This window comes from Camelus bactrianus, chromosome 31 (genome assembly GCF_048773025.1).
Source record: "Camelus bactrianus isolate YW-2024 breed Bactrian camel chromosome 31, ASM4877302v1, whole genome shotgun sequence".
NCBI classification, from domain to species: Eukaryota; Metazoa; Chordata; class Mammalia; order Artiodactyla; family Camelidae; genus Camelus; species Camelus bactrianus.
In genome coordinates this window covers 16655061-16668998 of record NC_133569.1, presented here as the reverse complement: position 1 = coordinate 16668998, position 13938 = coordinate 16655061, and the positions used below count along the sequence as shown (strand labels likewise).

The following is a 13938-nucleotide window of genomic DNA, read 5'->3' as shown; positions in this document are numbered from 1 at the left end:
TAAGTTTGTTTCCAGTGTACTTTGGGAGAATAAGCCAGTTAAACCTTAATGATAAAAAGATTTCTATAGTTTGTTAGAATTCAGCTGAATGGGTTTTCTTACCCCTCCAAAGTAGAGTTATCATGAGGTCTTGTTTTAAGTAGTTGCAGGATGAGTCCTGAAAGGAGGCGTTATGACCTGGGCTTATAGCAAGTTAATTTGCTTATGTGTGGGCTTCTCTCCTGGATCTCACTGTCTTTTTACCAGACTCAAGCTGGAGATGCCCCAGCATCAGCCAGTCACTTCTTTTCCTGTGCAGGTGCCAGGGCCTGCCCTACAGTGAGCAGGAGAACAAAGAGCTGCTTTTAAACTTTTTTATCTCTCCCGAGTATGTAAACATGACGTTGTAATTTAGCCTCCTTACATCCTAGTAGCAAAAATGTGCTAATTGCTCCTTTGTTCTCGCGGTTTCTACTGTGTTGAATTCGCCCGCATGTATTGTTCTGAGCTGGTGTCCAGTGGTCTTCAGACTCTTTGGCTTGCATATTCCCCAGAGGAATTTTGTAAAATTCCATGCCCTCTCCCACATTTAGAGTCTATATCTAAAGTTTTATTCTAAGTTTAAGTAGTTTGTAGAGGAAGTATTTTACAGTATATTGTCCACATTAACTTTTTAACATGTTGAACGTACGTGTATACATACGTATGTGTGTACATATAGGTGTGGATTCTCAAAGCTGATACTCAGTAAAAGTAATTTTTTTAGCATCTGTATGCTTGTTTAAGCCGTGGATATTTTCAGGAAGGTGAGTTTGACATGTATGCGTTATACATATGCACCTAAAACTGATACAATGTTATATGTCAATTATATCTCAATTAAAAAAATAAAATTATGATAGATGTTCTGATGAGTGGTAGAAAAATAGTTCACCATGAGGCTAAAAAAAAGTTCAGTGAAATTTGGTGGAAATGTAGTTGCTGGGGGAAAAAACAAGAAGAAAAGAGTCAATTGCCTAACCTGGCTATAAATTTATGAGTATAGGTTTTTCAGGGATGCGTGCAAAAGAGGCAGAAGCTAAACAAGTAAGCTGATGGGCTTTAATACTAAAATATGAATGTTTACTTTGTAGAAAGAGCTATCCAGTTTCAGGTCAGATATTCAACACCTCCTTCACCTGTAACAGACCTGGACCAGTGGTAAAGAGGCATTTGATGAACAACTGATCAGAGAACAAGCAAAAAGAAGTGAAGCAGGATTTGGCTGAGTGTCTGAGTCTTTTCAGGCTGCTGTAACAGAATGCTGTAGACCGTGACTTATAAACACCAGACGTTTATTTCTCATATTTCTGAAGGCTGGGGGGGGGGTCCACGATCAAGGCAGCATGGTGGGTTTAGTGTCTGGTGAGAGCTCAGTTCCTCCCTGATGCTGCAACCTCACAGCAGGAGGGGGCGAGGGCTCTTTCTGAGGCCTTTTATGTAAGGGCACTAATCCCATTCATGGGGGCTTCACCCTCATGACCAAATCACCTCCCAAAGACCCCACCTCCTAATATTTTCACACTGGGGATTATGTTTCAACATACGGCTTTTCTTTAGAGGGGTGGGGGGGGGCGACACAAACAGTGAGTATAGCAGCCTGCTTAGGTGAGTCAAACAACAGAGATTTATTTTCTCACAGTCTGGAGGCTGGAAGTTGGAGACCAGAATGCCAGTGTGGTTAGGTTCTGGTGAGAGCACTTTACCTGCCTTGCAGGCAGCCGTCTTCTCGTGAGCTCATATGGCCTTCCCTCCGTGAGCGGATGTGGACAGAGAGATGTGAATTTCTTGTTTTCTTCTTATAAGGCACCAACCCCACTAGATTAGGACCCTACTTTTATGACCACATTTAACCTAAGTCACCTCCTAGAAGCCCCATCTCCAAATATAGTCACATTGTGGATTATAGTTTCAACATATGAATTTGGTGAGGGGACACCATTCAGTCCATAGCACCAGGAGTCAGAATATGAGGTTCTAACTCAGACTCTGCCACTCAGTGGCTGTGATCCTGGTGGACATGTCCATTGTTTTTCTGGGTTTCAGGGCAAACATTTGTGATGATGGGGCATGGTGACCCCTTCCATGGTGATACATGATCTTGCATTGAGGAACAGTTGGGATTTTGTTCACTGTATTGTTTTCTCTGGCAAAAGAGGGGACCAATATATTCAAAACCATTTGAAAAATAATAAACCCTGAAAGAGGGTCAGGGATTTTAAGGCATTAACAAGAAAAGTTCAATTTCCAGAGAGCCCTCTGGATAACTAGGGTTCTGTGGTACACCAGCACCAAAGTATGACCAGAAAAATCTATGTGGGGCTGCAGTGATTAAAGAAAGGGATAAGCCCAAAGTCTGAGTTCAACATTGGTGGCTGGTCTGACAGCCAGCACCAGGGCAAAAAGAAAGGGCAAATGCTCAACAGAGGAACACTGAGCACCTCATTCCTGAGATCGCCTGTCATGATTTTGTGTAACCAGGCACTCTCAGATTTTTTTTTTCATTTTGTGTGAGCAAACACCTGAAGTATTTTTTCAGCTAGGATGAATGTTGTAAACTGTTTGAATTTTTATAGGTCTGAATATTGTAGATTGACTCCTTATAGAACTCAGAGTTCAAAGTATTCTTTCCCTCAGGAGCTTCAAGACGTTACTCCATTTTCTTCTAGCACCCACTATTGTTGGTGAGGTCTGATGTCAGTTTCACTCTGTTTCCACCTCCCTGGAAACTTTCAAAATTTCTGGAAGTCTGAAATTTCACAGGAATGTAACTGACTTGGGGGTCTTTGTTCGTTCACTCTGCGCAACAGTCAGTTAATCTGAAGACTTGGGTCTCTTTTCAACTCAGGGACATTTTCTCTAAGCTCTGTGACAGTCTCCACCCTTTCCTTTTCTCCTTTTGGAACTCCTACTGAAGGAGTATTGGACTACCTGCAGCCATCATCCCTGAGCCTTACCTTTTCTCTCATATTTCCATATTTTTGTCTGTTTGCTCTTTTTTTAGTTTTAATTTTTTTTGGCGGGGGGGGGCGTTATTATGTTTTTTTCTTTCTTTCTTTTTCTTTTAAGTGGAGGTACTGAGGATTGAACCCAGGACCTCGTGCATCCCAAGCATGCATTCTTACCACTTGAGCTATACCCTCCCCGTGTCTGCTCTTTATATTGAAAGTTCTCCTTTATTTCCAGATCACAGTCTTTGCCTGTGTACATTTAAAAATTCAATCCATCTGTTGGATTCCTCCCATCTCCCTGACCCCGTAATCATACCTTCATTACCAAGCCCTTTCTTTTGTTCTTTTCTAGATCAGATTTCTATGTTTAGCTGGAGGGTGGAAACTGAAGATGCTAAGGGAGAATGCTGGAGGTCCCGACCTCCCCAGCTGCTTGGAATGGTGATCTGCAGTGCCCCTCTCTGCACTTTCTGTCTTTGCCACTCAGTTTGAAGCTTCCATGAAACTTCTTTTCAAGACCTATGTTTCCCTGACAGGTTTGAGCTGTGGTTTCCATAGCTTCTTCTTTGTCAATGTCACTCTCATGCTTTCTGCCCTCTGCGAGGTCTCAAGATTTCTGGTCTACTGATGGCCACCTTGCTCATTTTTGTTCCTTTGTTGTGGTCTTGTTCTTTCTCAAAATGTCTTTTTCAGCTTTTGAGTGAGTCCTTGGATGGGAGAAGAGAAGGATCTTGTACTCAGCTCACCAGTTGAAACTGGAAGGTTCTTTCCTTTCTGAAAACTGTAGGCAGGTCCTCTCCTTCCTGCCTCCCGTTCTCTGGCTTGTCTCCTTAGCTTGCAGAAAGGTTTCTGCAGTCGTGCGTTCTGAACCCTTCTCCCAGCAGGCTGGGCTTGAAGACTGGGGAACTCCCTGGCTTGCAGACTCCTCACAAGGTACCCCGGGACTGCGGGGTTGAGAGAGCTCCTCCGGTGTTTACATAGTCCCCGCCAAAGGCAAACTGCATCAAACAAGTTGGGTGGGCAAAGAAGACTTTATTCAAGACTAATGTGATGGGGTCAAGATCGTATCAACAGGGGTGAGAGGTTGAACTCAACTGTGAATACAGCGGGGGTTGCTGGGGAATTGTAGCCACTGGGCAGGGTTGAGGGCATCAGGGTATGGAAAAGTCACAGAGGAGCTTGGTTAGATGCCAAGGGTTAGGGGATTCTTGCTAAACTTGGTAGGATTCTTGCTGAACTAGGCTTAAGCAGGCTGAGGATGGAAGGTCCAGGATACGGCCTCATCAGGAGGAGAGCTTGAGGAGACGGACCAAAGTTTGGTCAAAGAAGGGTCCTTGCCAGCTTTTTCCTCATTCTACATGTGAGGTACTATGACTGTTTCTGTTCAGTAGTGGAACTGTTGGCCGCGTGTCTCCCATCCTGATTAGACTTCTAGCCTAGGCCTGCTGTGGTATCTCTACCCAGCTATCTGTTTATTTTTTATTTGATTGGTGATCTTGCCTTAAAGATTAGTCATTCCTATCACTTTGGAAGGCAGCAGTGAATTGTGGCTAAGAGCACATGCTTTGAAATCAGAAGCACTTGGGGTCAGATCCCAGCTCTGCTAGTTATTAGCTGTGTGATTTGAGGCAGTTCACTTAACGATATCTTCTTCCTGGAGTTGTTAACTGTGAATGTAATTACCATTGCTCATTCAATGGAAGCTACCATTATTAGTTGTAGTGTTTTGACCCCGATTCCTACCATCTGGATCTCCAGCCAGCCGCAGCAGCATTCCCTCTTCCCTGAGTAACATACAGATTTACCTGGGCCTGGCAGACTGGCAGGTGTCTCCTGGGGACCGGCAACCTACTCAGAACCCTGCTTGCTCCAGTAGAAGCAAAATCCCCAAGGTCCTCTCTGGTAGCTGTCTTACTCTGAATGGTAGCCTGCGGTTCCTTCAACTTGCACTGCGCTAACTCTAAAGAGAGCGTCTTAACTTTGTTCCAATTGCATTGCACATCAAGGCCATTGGGGCCTTCTTTTTTGTGGCATGGTTATCAAAGTAGTTACCTCCATCAGCACTTAGAATGGAGTGTTAACGCTACAGAGCTCGTCTGCTCATCCGTGCTTGTCAAGTGCTTCTCTTCAAGTTACCCCCATTAGATCAGTATGTTCTCTGTCACCTCTTTGCTTTCAAAAGTGCATCTTGCGGGGAGGGTATATCTCAGTGGTAGAGCGTCCTGGGGTTCAATCTCTGGTACCTCCATTAAAAATAAATTAATAAACTTAATTACGCCCCCAAAACAAACCCCAAACAAACCAAACAGAAGAGATTGAGAGCACACTGGCATTACAGAAAAAATAAAATTAGCCCTTAATTAAAAACAAATGCATCTGAAACTTTCAGAAGGTGGAGGAGTTGTACAAAACTAGGGGGCGATGGGGAGGAGACGGCCATGTCGTTTCTGTAGCAGAGCATGTGGGAGATTCAAGATGACAGACAGAAATGGAACAGGATCCTTGCACATCGTGGAGACTGCAAGTGTTGTTTCTGCTTCTGGTATCACCTCTAACGCCTCTGCTCTCAGATAAGAGCAGAGACGATTCCACATTGCAGTGGGTGATGAATGAGCTGGTGTTTCCCTTCCAGCAGGTCTCAACCCTGACATCATTTCCAGCGCTGACAGCACAGCGGGGCTGAAATCACCCGTGAATCACTGAATCTGAATCACCCCTAATGAAATGTCAGACATCCTTTAAAGGGACTTCGGTGGAAGTTGCTAGAAATAGTGCTGATTTTTAATGAAGTATAAATTAAAGAAGGAAAGAGGTGAGTTAGAAATTTTTGCCTAGTACTGTATTAGGATTCTCCAGAGAACCAGAACCAATGGAGTGTGTGTGTGTGTGCATGTTTATATGTATATGAAGATATTTAGTCTAAGGAATTGGCTCATGCAGTTATAGAGGCTGAGAGGTCCCAAGATCTGAGCAAACCAGAGACCCAGGAGAGCTGATGGTTTGAATCCAGTCTGAGTCCCAAGGCCCGAGAACCAGGAGAACGGATAGTGTGAATTCTAGTCTAAAGGCTGGCAGGCTTGAGACCCCCTAAAAAGTCAACGTTTTAGTTCAAGTCTGAAGGTAGAAAAAAGACTGATATCCTAGCGAAAGCGTTCAGGCTGAAAGAGTTCTGTCACTCGGCCTTTTTGTCCTGCTGAGGCCTTCCGCTGAGGCTCACCCCCGTTGGGGAGGGCAATTCTGCTTTCCTCAGTCTGATTCAGATGTTAACCTCATTCAAAGAGACCCTCACAGACATACCCAGAGTCATGTTTGACCAAGTGTCTGGGCTGTGTCCCCCCTCAACCCCGGCCTAGTCAAGCTGACACACAAAATTAACCATCACAAGCGCCTCATCCTCTGTATTATTTCGGTCTCTTTTGCAAATGGAAAGTAGGAGAGTCTAGTACAAGGATATGTCCAAAATTCTTTTCCTGACAGCACTGCAGCTCCTGCTTTAAACATGGGTTGGATCCTTGACTCAAACTCACCTGATGTTAACGCATCAGTCACTGAACCAGGATAAAAGTTGTAGTTACCAAAATTCTTTCCACTGGCACCACTGTGAGAAGGAAGGGAGCCCCCAGGGGAAGGAGAGTTATGGGAGTGACTTCGTTATTGGACGTGTATTCTGCCTTTGCTGTGGTTACTCTTCAGACAATAGAATTGTGTGTGAGAACCAGTGTTCCTCCTGCTTTTTTAACACTTGGCTTTTACATACCCAGGAGCCTGGTCCCTTCAGTAGCGTGGAGGAGGTGGAGGTTGTTGAAGTGTGTGATTGTAACGATTATTTGCTTTCCTTACGATATGATTTTCTTAAAGCAGATCAGATGAGTCTCCGTTGGTGGTATCGATGGTCAGGTAGAGCCAGAATACTCTTGACTTTCCCGGTTCTCAAAGTGTGGTTCCTGGATCAGCAGCAACAGCACCACTTGGGAATTTGTTAGATTAGAAACATCTCAGTCCCACCCCAGACCCACTGAATCAGAAACCCTATGGGTGGGACCTAGGATCTGCATTCTGACAAGCCTTCCAGGTGACTCGGATGCACATTCACATTTGAGAAGGGTTTACCTAGTGTATTTGCAGTTAAGTTGCTTGGGAGTGATGAACACACCTTGAAATTGAGCAGAAAGCTAGAGAGGCAACAAATTGTGATCCCAGAGAATTCCAGCACTCAGCACAGATCACATTCTTCCTCTGAGCAGATATTTTCATCACTGTGTGGTGACGGTTAGCCCTGCTCGGTTGACTCAGATGTCCTTTTAGGCGTCTTTATCAGTTTGAAGAAGGCCCGCTCCCCCACAAAGGGCACACGTCGTACCTCAGTGTCCTTGAGTCGTGCGTTAAAGAAGACTGGAACTGACGTCCCTCTCTGAGAAGCACAGGGCAGGCGAACCTAGTCTGCTGAGTGGTGGGACCCAAGTTCTACTTCCTGTGGTCCAGATGGTGTGAAATGGATGGGGGGGGGGAGACTTAAGCAGGTGAATTTCACATTGCAGTTGTGCCTTTTAGCATTTTCTTACCCCGGTAGTTTGACAGAGCTTCTGAAGATCAGGTTAAAGCAGCTCATTGAATGTGGACAGTGATTAAGCACACTTGTTAGTGTCAGCAACCAAACGACTTACTGCTTCCTCAGCTCTGTTTGAAAGAAAAGTCTTCCAGGGCTTCCTGCTTACCTGTGTCATATCTGCTGTGGAGACAGTTAGTTCACTTTTTTTTTTTTCTTCTCAGAATTAAGTAGAGGCAGAGAGATTTACTCCAGAGGGACAGAAATGCCTGTTATTGGTAATGACAACATTTTGATATTGATATTCTTTAAAAATATATGTTAATAGTTTTTCCTGCCAATTCCAAAGACTCTGCATGTATTACCAAAGGCATAAGAAGGTTACCCCCAAACTGAATTAGATGTTTCTCCATGTAACTCTCTGAGTTATCCATATCCTGGAATCAAGTACAGTGTTAAAGTGATCTGCCTACTTGTGAGCTGCCTTATTAGGGGATAAGTTCTTGGAGGGCAGAGGTTTCTCATTCTTGTTCATTGTAGCTACAATGCTCCTCGCATAATGTGTGTTCAGTCAATTTTTGTTGAGTGGATGAATTTTGTGACACCTCCTAGGTGTCAGGGTGTGTACTTGGTGCCGGCTACACAGAGGCAGATAAGGCTGGCTCCTGGCCATGAAGACATTACAGTCTTATAGGAGAGAGAGACACCAGTCAGTACTCTGTAGGGTGAGGAAGACTTCACAGAGGAAGTGACATCTGAGCTTTCGAAGGGTGAACAGAAATTTGCCAAGGAGACAAGCTGAGGTGGGAAGTTACATAGAAGGCATTAGAATCAAGTGACAGGATGTGCCAAGAACTGGAGGTAATTCAGTGTTAGTGAATTTACGGAGTGGGGAATGGATGGGAGGTATGTTGTGGAGTGAGGCCAGGTTAAGGGGCTTAGAAATTGTCATCTGAACAATGGGGATTCATTAAAGAGATTTAACCAAGGAGGTCATGAGGTGGCCACTTGGAGGATGAACTGATTAGGAAAGATGAAAGCTGACAGGGCCTGCACTGGGGCAGTCGTGGACAAAACTGTCTGTGCTTGGAGACCGGAAGGAATGAGAGGAGGAATTGAAAGTGACTACGTGTGGGGCGGGGCTGCGCTGCAGCCCAGATTGTTAAAACAGATGCAGAGTGGGTGCAGGAGGAGATACTGGGTTCATCTTAGTTTGGTTAGCATCCTGAGTTTACAAAACTGTGCAACATTTTGGCAGAAGGGCCCAGAAGGCTACTGGACATTCTGGGGGCTCAGAGAAGAGGCCAAGGATGGGGTGATGCTCAAATTTATACACACCTGTGTTTAAACAAACAAATAACCAAATCAACCTCTGGGTGGCTGAGATCATGTAAAGAGAAAGGATGAAGCTCAAGGAAAAATGAGGCCAAGACAGAGCCTTGGGGAATCCAGCATGAGAGAGAAAGAGAAAGGCAAGCCACCATGGGGGAGGAAACAGGGAAGTGGAGGACAGGCTTCTCAAACTCGAATGTGCCTCAGAGTCACCGGCAGGGCAAGTTAAAGCACAAATCTTGGACCCACCACCCATGGACTCTGATTCAGTGGGTCTGGGGTGGGCCTGAGATGGGCATTTCAGATGTGCGCCCACGTGGTGCTGGTGGTGCTGGCTCATTCAGGGCACGCTTCCGGGGGCATTGGAATGGACTGTGAGAAGGCAAGGGGGTGGTCGTTGTTGGGTAGTTTGAGGTTTCTGGGTTCTGTAAGAACCCTGGGCATGTTTGCAGGTTGAGGCAAAGGACACGGCAGAGACAAAGAGAAGTTGGACATCCTGGAGAGAAAGGGGATGATTAAGGAAGGAAATTCGCTGATGAGATTAAGAAGGATGGTACCAAGAGGATGAGACATCAGAGATGGTCACAGTAATGAGATCAGTGGGCTGTCGTGTCCTCTTTCGAAAGCAAAGCCCCTCTGAGTGAGATGGTTTTCTTGTCACTTCCCCTTTTTCTATTTTGTTTTTTCGTCTCCTGCCTCGATCCGCTGTTCACTTTCACCTTTCTGACTCTTCCACTGCGCCTCAGAGCCTTTGTCTCGCTGCCAAAATCCTCCCAGTGCTGTCACTTCCGTGCTCAGATCCACAAAGAGACTACTTGCTACAGATGAATGATCAGTAATGAATAGACTTTCAGCAACACAAGGCATTTCAAGGATAAAGGAAAATTTCAAAGGATGTTTGATCATTCTTGCTAAAATTGTGTTTCTACCACCGTCTTGCTAGAACGCTGCCAAGCTGTTTGACAGCTCCCCTAGGATGTCGCTCCCTGGTACTGCAACCATAGCAAAGCACAAAGACACAGCTTTCTCTCCTCTGCTGACTAAAGCCTGCTTCCTTGTCGCCTCAGAGCCCTCAGCTGAACTAGAAAAGCTTCAAAAATCACTTTGTATGATTAAAAAAAACAGCCACCACCCCAATGATAGCTGTGCACCTATGTGTGTCACACTGTCTGAGTTCAAGATGACAAAAATGTAGTGGAGGCTTGTCATAGAACAAGCGCTGAGGGAACCCTGAGAGCCAAAGAGGAGAAAAACACTGTTGGGATTCTGAGAGGGTCTTCATCTCCCTTTCTTTTCCGAGTCCTGAACCAGATGATAGAGGAAACAGGCTGGGATTAAAATATCACCTTCCTTGCTGCTAGAGCTAGTCTGGAGAAGGTAGCTTGGACCTGAGGCCAAAACAGGCTTCTCCTGGCTTCCTCCATGAACTTGAACTTCCCCCCAGACATGGGCGAGGTCACAGGAAACTGCTTGCCCTGCTCCTGCATGAGGAGAGAAGAAGGCATGTATGCCGCCTGTGGGGCGGGCGTCTTTGAAAGAGAAACGGAACTCCAGAGGAGCCTGGGCAGAGCGTGCGGTGACCCTGTGTCTAGGCTCATCAATAGTAGCAGCAGTTTTTCTTCCTCGAGGAGGAGTGAATGAGGGAGGCAGGCAGAGAGAAGAATAGAAGCTGTTTCCTCAATACCGTGGACAGAGAATGTCTCCTGTGTTCTTGATCAAAGCCGCCTGGGGAGATGGGAATAGCACGCTTTCTCCATTTGATCTCCTAACCTCCGGGTTTTATAATCAGACCTCCAGCCAATTGAGGATGGGCTGCCCTCCTGTGGTACGTGTGTTGGAAGTGACAAGGGTGGTATTCTGGGCATCACGGGAACTTTGGCTCCAACTTGCCTAAGACTTTTCCCTCTTACAGCACCTTTGTGTACCTGCCTGAGAACCAGCGACGTGCTTTCCAGCTGCACCTACAGAATGTTCCAGAAAAGGACAGAACAAGTACATTGATTAGATTAACTCTAGCACTGAGCTTTGCTCCGAACCAAAGATTTATTTTTTGTTCTAGTTCTCAAGAGTGTCCAGCCACGTTTTGCTGTGAGCCCAAATTGTAGCATCAGAGTATTCCAGTAATACCATGCCAGCAACATAAAATTGCCGTGAATTACAATACTCCTCCGTGATTAAATTCCAAAAGGCAATTTAACTTCCTGCCTCACAAAGCTCTCAGTCTAATAGAATAAGACAAATGCTTCAGCAAATCATTACAAGCATTTTAGGGTAAAAATAAAAACACAGCAGCTTAGAGGAGACAGCGAGCGTTAATTCTATCTAAGAGAACAGGAAGGGGTTTCACGTGATAGATTTTTTTTAAAATTTATTTTGAAAAAATTTCAAACTTACCAGAAAAGTTGCAAGAATGGTAAACATTAACTCAGATTCATCACTTGTTAACATTTTGCTATATTTGTTCTTTGTAAGTATACACACACACACACACACACACACACACATTATTATTGTTAGTATTAACTCTGCCGAAACATTTTAAAGGTGCAGTCATCCTCATCCTTTGCCCCTAAATATCGCAGGATGTATCTCTTAAGAACAAGGACTTTCTCTTACGTAACCACAGTGTAATTTTTTTTGATTCAGAAAATTTAATATTGCTGTAATGCTGTTATATAATAAAAAGTCCAATTTCTAATTTCACTACTTGTTGCAATAATGTATTTTATAGCAAATTTTTTCCAATCTAACATCCAACCCAGGGTTACACATTACATTCACTTGTCACATTTCTTTAGCCTCCTTTAATCTCGAACATTTCCTCAGCCCCGCCGCTCCCTCCTTCCTTTCCTTTTTTCATGATATTGACATTTTTAGAATATAGGCCAGGTGTTTGATAAAATGTTCCTCACCTTGGGTTTGTTTGATTGTTAGATGGTTAGATTGCCTCATGTGCTTTGTTTTTCTTTTGAAATAATTTCAAACTTACATATAGAGTTTTCCAACATTTTTGTAAGTTCCTAGTGATTCTTCCCCAGATTCACCAATGTTTAGCATTTTGTGACATTTATATTTGTTCTGTCATTTTCTCTTCCTGTCCCTTTATGTGTGTTTGTGTGTGTACAGAGTAGTTTTTAAAAAATCTAAACCAGTTAAGATAGGTGTCACCCTTTAAGTGACAGCTTTTAATTTTTAAAACTTATTTAAAATAAGAATTGTATGTGTTTAAGGTGTACAAAGTGATTTTGTATGCATATGCATAGTGAAATGATTGTGATGGTCAAGCTAATTAACATATCCATTTCCTTACCACCAGTTACCTTTAATTGTGGTGAAAGCACCTGAAATCTCACCTCTTGGCAAATTCCCAGCATTCAGTACGGTATTATTAACTACAGCCATCCTGCCGTGGAGTAATCTCCAGGCACAGCATCCTATAGGATGGCACCTTTGTACCCTTTGACTGATATCGTGTTTCCCCCACCTCCATTCTACTCTCTGCTATGTATTCAGCTTTTTTAGATTTTACGTATAAGTGAGATCATGCAGTTTTTTTTAATTTCCTTTAGCATAATATCCTCCGGGTTCATCCATGTTGTCACACATGGCAGGAGTTCCTTTTTTTCAAAAGGCTGAATAATACTCCATTGTGTGTTTCTTTATCCACTTATCCATCAGTGGATAATTAGGTTGTTTCCATGTCTTGGCTCTTGTGAACACTTCCACAAACATGGGGGTGCAGATAACTCTTTGAGGTACTGATTTCATTTCCTTTAGGTGTGTACCCAGAATAGGATAGTTCTGTTTTTAATTTTTTGAAGAACCTCCATACTGTGTTCCATACGGCTGTATGAATTTACATTCTTACCAGTAGTGCACAAAGGTTCCCTTTGCTCCACATCTTAGACAACACTTGTTATTACTTGTCTTTCTTGAAAAAAAATTTTTATTTATATTTTATTTTTGTAATTTTGTTGGGAGGGTAGGTAGTTGGGTTTATTTATTCACTTATTAATGGAGGTGCTGGGGACTGAACCCAGGACCTTGTGCATGCTAGGCATGTGCTCTACCACTGAGCTATGCCTTTCCCCCACTTGTCTTTCTGATGGTAGCCGCCCTAACACATGTGAGGTGATATCTCACTGTGGTTTTGCTATGTATTTCCCTAATGATTAGTGATTTGGGGCATCTTTGTTGTACTTGTTGACCATTTGTATATTGTCTTTGGAAAAATGTCCCTTCAGGTTTTTTTCCCATTTTTAAATTTGGGTTATTTGTTTGTTTTGCCACTGAATGGTAAGAGTTCCTTATATATTGTTTATGTTAACTCTTATCAGATATATGGTTTGAAAATATTTTCTCCTAATCTGTAGGTTGCCTTTTCAATTTATTTATTTTCTTGGCTGTGCAGAAGCTTTTTAGCTTGTTTATTTATGCTTTTGTTGCCTGAATTTTTGTTGTCATGTAAATGACAGCTTTTGAAAGAATTCTCAAGGGGGTGAATCAGCTTGCCAGTTGGACTAAACTTGGACATGGGAAAGGAATTATAACCATAGTGATCAGCATGTGTGGGGTTGTAAGCAGGTATGTGTATGATGTAGCTGGTGAGGAGCCAGTGTTTGAGAGTAACTGGGATAGGGGACAAAGGACTAGGATGGCAGTTATGGAATTCATCATGTTAACGAATTTGGACTTTGTTCCACATGGAAAAAGAAATATTGAAGATATTTCAGGAAAGAGATGATAGCGTCTTATTTATTTTCCAGAAGATTTAACTGTAGGGCAATTTGGAGGAGAAAGGGCAAAAGAGACCAGCAGGGTGGACCTTGCCTTACAGCAGATGATGATAAAGACCTGAAGGAAGGGGATGCATGTTTGTTGACTTCCTACTATTTGCTCATCATTTTGCATATGATAATTATGATATGCATATGCATTTTGCATATGATAATTGCATATGATAATGATCATTTAATTATCACAAAAACCTGAGATCAGAGAGGTGCAGTAACTTGGCCAAGAATAGTCATAGTAAGTTTATGGCATATGTCATATTTGAACTCAGGCCCATGTGACTGAACTACCATGGGT

The 13938-nt window shown here is 43.4% G+C and overlaps 1 protein-coding gene across 2 annotated transcripts in view; it reads left to right on the top strand.

The window, feature by feature from the left end:
- EXTL3 (exostosin like glycosyltransferase 3) overlaps positions 1-13938 on the top strand; it is an 88214-nt gene that overhangs the window by 15907 nt on the left and 58369 nt on the right. The gene's annotated exons all lie outside the window — the stretch shown is intronic.